The following is a 6,888-nucleotide window of genomic DNA, read 5'->3' on the forward strand; positions in this document are numbered from 1 at the left end:
TCTTTCCTCATCAGTCATGTGCTCCAGCCCCCAAACCATTTTTGTTGGTTTGGGGGCTGGGGCACATGTGGACTGAAATTTTATCCGATAATAGAAATGTTGGCTATGATTCACAAAGTCCATAAGAGATAAGGCTCAGGTCCTCTAAGTTATTGAAGAGAAATCCCACTAAAGCCAAAGGGAGTTAGGTACCTCAGTACCTTACAGTGTCTGAATCTGGGTGTCTGCATCCCACAGGCCCTTTTGAAAGAATTAAACAATGTGACTAATATATATCTTTAGAAACTATTGACATGAGTTAAACTGCATGAATGCATGCATGTACAAATGCAGACATAGACACTCATGCTTGCAGCCTCTGCTGACACCCACCCAATCAGATGAAAACTTCCAATTGACTTTGGGCTGGAGCAAGACTGCTCAGACAACAGCTCATGAGCCTTTAAAAAAAATTAAAAATCTAGATTCAGAGAGTATTCTTAAGCTTGCAAAATCAAGCACTCAGAAGTTAGGAAATGCCAGAATTCATAGTTGCCTGTGTAACCTTCAGTTAGCCCTCCCTTAGGCCCACACATTGTGATATAGCCTTTCACAACACTTTCACATCCTGTTTTTCTGTAAGATCCTTGCCTTGTTCCCTGTAACTAGTCCATCCACAAGACCAGAAGTCACAGCCTCTTAGAGTGGCAGGCTGCTGCTTGCAACCCAGCCATTATCATAGGCTGAGGTTCCCCCCTGCTGCTGTAGGATGCCACTCCCCACTACAACACTAAAGCTGCCTGCTGCAACCTTCACTGGATGCTGCCACCTCCACACATGCCCAAAATCTCTATCCCTTACAGCACTGAAGATAGCTGAACTTGGCAGCAACAGTGAGTGGTTCATGCAGTAGAGGGCAAGAGAGGGTTCCAGAGGGTGCTGCGGGGGGGATTGGTGGCATAGCATGAGACAGAGAGGAGGGACACATGCTAGGCTGAGCTGTGCACCACTGATACCTGTGCCATTGTAGGCTAAATCCAAGCACTTTGCAGGCCATATCTGGCCTGCAGGTTGTAGGTCGCTTACCCTTGTGCTAGACCAACTGGAACTAACCAAGATAATTTAAAAGTCAATAGCAGCAGTGAAGGGACACACTAGGCAACCAGGGCACAGGGGTAGTGGCGACTTCTGGTTGCCACCACAATTGTGATTATGATCACATGGCTGCCTGCAGCAGCTACTTTTTTTTTGTCCCTCCCCACTCTTCTACAAGTCAGCACCTGGGACAGTTGCCTCTTTCACTTCTCCCTAGTTACACTACCAGTCAATCATTTCAGGTGTTTAGCGGACCTGATTCTATCCTGCAGGGGGCGGTACTGCCCACTCATACATGCCGAGAGCATGCATTATGGTATGCTGGATTGTAGGACTGTTAGTGGCCCCCTCTGAATATGATGGGAAGCAGAGGTGAGTGACTTACCAATATTTCTTCTAAGAGTGTGTTGGGGTGGGGGGGAGGGGAGGGGGACAGTAGGGGGTGCTATATTTCATTTTCACAGCCAGCGATGATGAAAGGAAATTGAGGAACTGAACACAAACCAAGATGTTCTCAGCTGGCAGCTGAATGATGTTCATTTAGAGCAGTGGTCTACAAGGCCATGTCATCTGACCTGTGGGTTTCCCCACAGGTCTGGAAATCTGGCACTGGGGGAGCAGTAGCAGTGTTAATTGGCTCTCACCTACTTTCAAGTGTTCAGATGCACGGGACATGGTCCTGCGCACTAGATCACACCACAACACAGTGGGGCAGGTGTGTGGTGTCAGTCCACCATATGTAGCCAGACGCAGTATTCATGCTAAGGTCAGCATGCAGCCAAGGCAGTGTACAGGTCAGACTGGCACATGGCCAGGTACAGTGCACAGGGTCAGGTCAGCATGTGGCCAGATCTGTCATGCAACTGGCCTTGCACTGTTTGTCCAGCCCACAGGGCAAGAATGTTGAGCACTACTGTTTTACACCATCCTGTTTATTTGGAGTAAGCATGAATTTGGTGACCCCGTACGGCTCTGATACACCCAGGGAGTTCTACCGCAGCTTCTTGCTAAAGCTCCCAAGTCAGAAAGATACCTTCAGTAATGCTGTCCTCTCAAACTACATAATTACCCATACACCTTTAGCCTCTTCCAAGGATCTGTTAGCATCTGCAAAAGTAGGCTGTTGCCTTCAAAAGATCATGCCTCTCTGAACCAATTAATCTCTAAGGAGGTATCCTGCTCTATCTTCTTCCTTAACTTCAGACTAACACAACTGACTACCTCTCCTTTTATACCTTTGCAAACAAGAAGCAAATTTTTTACCTGGTATACATTGGCATAGCACCACCCTCTTCAGTGGAGATGCACCAAGTTATCCTAGCTGAGGACCTGGCTCTAACAATGAGAACCTGCTAGTGTTCATTCTGCAAAATATTAAATAGGAGTTGAACCAGCTGCCATTTTTTAAAACTCCTGAGGACTAATCCTCAGCTGCTGCAAATTGGTATGCAAAGCTGGTCCTTTTACTCATGGAGACCATGAATATCACCAGTCAAGCCAAGACTTGAAGATTGCCTGTGATTTTTGGTGGTGTATGTGGAAGCTGCCTCCATTCTGTGGTTCCCCATTACTTTGAGGTTTTCTAGAGAGCAAACTCTATTACTCTTCAATTACCCAGACATAGATTGGGAGGAACACTTTGCTAGATCGGATTAGTCATGTAGCTTCTTAACTTGTATCAAAGAACTCTATCTGGCCCAGGAAGTGCAAGGGCCAATGAGAAGCAACACTCTCCTAGACTTGGTCTTGGCCAAAAGAGATGATCTGGTGAGCAATTTGAATATTGCAGGTAGTCTGTGTGACAGGGACCATGAGAGCATCATGTTCACTGTCCATTGCAAGGCAGACAAATCAACTAGCAGGACTGAAGTCCCAGACTTCAAAAACACAAATTTCAACAGGCTCAGAGTAATAGTAGTGGAGGCCATGCGGGACCAGGGAAAAAGGCAAATGGAGTGCACGAAGAGTGGTCGTTCCTCAAGGACACAATCCTTGAAGCACAAAAGATGATTCCTGTGTGGAGGAAAGCTAGCAGAAAGGCTGGCAAGTCCTCTTGGCTTAATAGGGATATCATGGTCCTCTTGAAAAAGAAAAGAGGTATACACACAATGGAAGCTTGGAAGAGTCCTCAAGGAGGACTATACAACAGCAGTCCACACATGTAGGGAGAAGATTAGGATAGCCAAGGTGGCAACTGAATTTAAGTTAGCAACAGGAATCAAGGACAATAAGAAGTCCTTCTTTAGGTAAGTAGGGAGCAGAAGGAAAACAAATGGAAGTGTGAGGCCCCTGCTTAACACCTCAGGACAGCTGGTAACCGACACTCAGGAAAAAACAACTCCTGAATGCCCACTTTGCTTCGGTATTTCATGGACCAAGGGGAAAAACATGCTAGATAAGACTTACAGGGGGCATGGTGGGAATGACCACCTTCCTACTGTTGATGCTGAGCTGGTGCATGACCAACTAGAAAAGCTAGACATGTATAAGCCAGCAGGACTGGCTGAACTCCACCTGAGAGTACTGAAGGAACTGGCTGAGGTCATTGTGGGACCCCTGGTGAAACTTTTCCAAAACTCATGGTGCTCAGGGGAGATCCCTGAGGACTGGAAGAGGGCCAATATTGTGCCCATCTTTAAGAAGGGGAAGAGGGAGTACCAGGCAACTCCAATCAGCCTAACTGATTAGACCAATCAGCCTATCTTCTATCCTAGGAAAAATCCTAGAAAAACTCATCAAGGAGTTTATGTGAAATATGCTTACAGAGGGTAGTATTCTGAATGACAGCCAGCATGGCTTTGTTGCGGGCAGGTCTTGTCTTACCAATCTCATCTCCTTCTATGACCAGGTGACTCGCCACCAGGACAAGGGAGAGGAGGTCAACATTATATACCTAAACTTCCAAAAGGCCTTTGATTTAGTATCCCTTGATATCCTTGTGGGAAAATTGGAAAACTGTGGGCTTAACTGCTCAATGGTTAAGTGGGTAGGAAACTGGCTGCAAGGACCCTGAGAGTTCTCATGAATGGATCTGTGTCATCCTGGTGAGAAGTGGCCAGTGGTATCCCTCAAGGGTCCATGCTTGATCCAGTGCTTTTCAACTTCATCAATGATTTGGATGTGGGGGGGAGAGCTCACTGTCCCAAGTTTGCAGACAACACCAAGTTATGGGGGAGCATGGTCATGCCTGAGGATAGGTGGCAGATTCAGGCGGACCTGGACAGGCTGGAGAGTTGGGTGAGTCGGAACCAGATGAAGTTCAACACTCAGAAGTGTTAAATGCTTCATCTGGGGGCAAACACTCCCCAACATACCTACAGGCTAGGTGGTGCCAATTTGACTAGCACTATGAGCAAAAGGGGCCTAGGGGTAATAACCGACTATTGCATGAACATGAGCCATCAGTGTGACACTGTAGCCAGCAGGGCAAACAATACTCTGGCATGCATCAACTGATGTATCTTGTGTAAAACCAAAGAAGTGATTCTTTCACTGTACTCAGCACTGGTGAGACCACAGCTGGAGTACTGCATCCAGTTCTGGGCACTGCACTTTAACAGGGAAATGGAAAAACTTGAGAGAGTCCAGAGTAGAGCCACTCATATGATCAGAGACTTGCAAGGCAGACCACATGAGGTGAGGCTGAGGGACTTGGGCCTCTTCAGCCTAAAAAAGAGAGGGCTAAGAGGGGACTTGGTAGCAGCTTACAGATACATCAGGGGAATACATCAAGAGCTCAGTTAACTTCTGTTCACCAGGGCACCCTTGGGGAAAACCACAAATAATGGCCACACACTCCTGGAAGACCACTTCAGGCTCAACTCTAGGAAAAACTTCTTCACAGTCAGGGTGTCCAGACTGTGGAATAAACTCTCTCTGGAAGTGATCCAATCACCTACCCTGGAAATCTTCAAGAGGAGACTGGACAGTCACCTTGCTGGGGTCATCTGACTCCAGTTGCCTTTCCTGCTTAGTGCAGGGGAGCTGGACCCAATGATCTTGCAAGGTCCCTTCCAGCCTCTAACAATCTATGAACTGGGGCAAAACAATAGGAACTCAGTGACCAGTTACGAAAAGATTTGGCTTTAATAAATAATGAAAAAGTGTTTAAATAATGAAAGTCACTGTCACTGCAGATGCTAACTGGCATTTTATCTGGCAGTCTCAACAAAGAGGCTAAGGGTTGAGCTGTCCTCCCAAATGCTAGAAAGGGAAATCTTGGCTCCATTAAAGTGAACAGCAGAACTCCTGATGAGTTCAGTGGGGCCAGGGTTCTCCAGGGTTATTGGCATATCAGTTTGGAAGAAACAGTATTTTTCAGTGCACACAGCCCCTTCTCTCTGCTTCCTAGATGTTTAGTCAGGGAATGTCTACAGTGGCTCTAAAATGCTTTTGAGACTACCCCTGAAAAATAAGCACCCCCCTGCTCCCCACCCCTTCTCACTGTGCCTACTCCAACCCCAGAACTAAGGCATTGGTGACATCCTGGGAATACTCTCTTACTTCTGCTCCTGAGAGCCCTATCTCTGGTGCTTTTGAGAAAGGCATTGCAGGGCATGCCCAGAGCATCCTGGTTGTCTCCATTCTGAATTTGTCATGTGCATAGTGGAAATAGCTGGGCAAGGATTATTTTTTTAGATAAGCATGAAGGCAGTGTAGACATGTTCTACATCAGCCTCCCAAGACCTCTTGGAGTAAGGGAAGTCCTATCCCTATTCCATGAATGAGGAAGTGACACATCAGAGATAGTAAAAGGTTTTCGTAGTGACCCATAAAGGACAGCACAGATCTCCTTGCTTTTTTCCCCCTCTGCATCTTACCCATAAACTTGTCCTTAATATCACTGCAATCCCACCATACATTGTGTGGGTAAGCAGAGGAGTTTGGTCCTCAGTGATAACAGTGTATCACATTCCATAGGAGCTGAGTCCATTTTATTGGCCACTCTAATCAAAGTAATCTTATTCCAGTTAGGATGATAGGTTAATAAAATGTTCACCTTGCGATCGACTGTCTACAGAACAGCAATGAGTTCCCAGGGGTTGCAAATGCTGTGATTCGCCATTTTCCCTACCACACCATCCTCTCTCTACAATATCCTTTCTCAGTCTGATCAGCTTCATTGGCAGGAACTTTCTGTAGCAGCACCATCCTTGATGCTATTGGGAATTTCTTCTTTTTATTGGCAAGGCGGAGGATGTGAAGAGCCATTAGGTTGAAAGAGGTTGGAGTCCCGGTCTTAGACTGAGTCAGAACTTTGAGGTTCATTCTCTAAACCAAGGTTGTCCAGCTTCAGTGAGTTTGGAGGCTGCACACAGTGGCAATGGGCCCCCAGGATCCCACCTCCACTCCTGCTGTATGTTCCTGGGATTTTCCCATCATTATGTAGGCAGTGTTGGCAGTGCATGGTTCCCTGCCCCAATCATGCAGGCCTTGCGGGCAGTACAGGGTGCTCTGTCCACCTCCCCAAGCCCTCCCACACTGTACAGCAGTGGGAGAGGCAGCTGCAGAGACCCATGGACTACATGCAGTCTGCAGGCTGCCATTTGGACAACCCTGATTTAATATACAACTGTTTTTGTAGATATGGTTGAGTGATTCAGCCTCAGTGCTTCCACTTGACAACTGGGTCAACAATCTTAGGAGATTGTTATGAGTTGTACGGTACTTGCCTGGAGGCTTCCAGTGAAGCAAATGGGCCACAGTGTACAAAATAACTGTTTAGTCCTAGAAGTTTCACAATCTGAGCTGAAATTTTCAGAAGTGCCTCAGGAAATTAGGTGCCTAATTCCAATCAACTTCCAAGGCATTCCT

Source organism: Alligator sinensis, unplaced genomic scaffold (assembly GCF_000455745.1).
Source record: "Alligator sinensis unplaced genomic scaffold, ASM45574v1 scaffold222_1, whole genome shotgun sequence".
NCBI classification, from domain to species: Eukaryota; Metazoa; Chordata; order Crocodylia; family Alligatoridae; genus Alligator; species Alligator sinensis.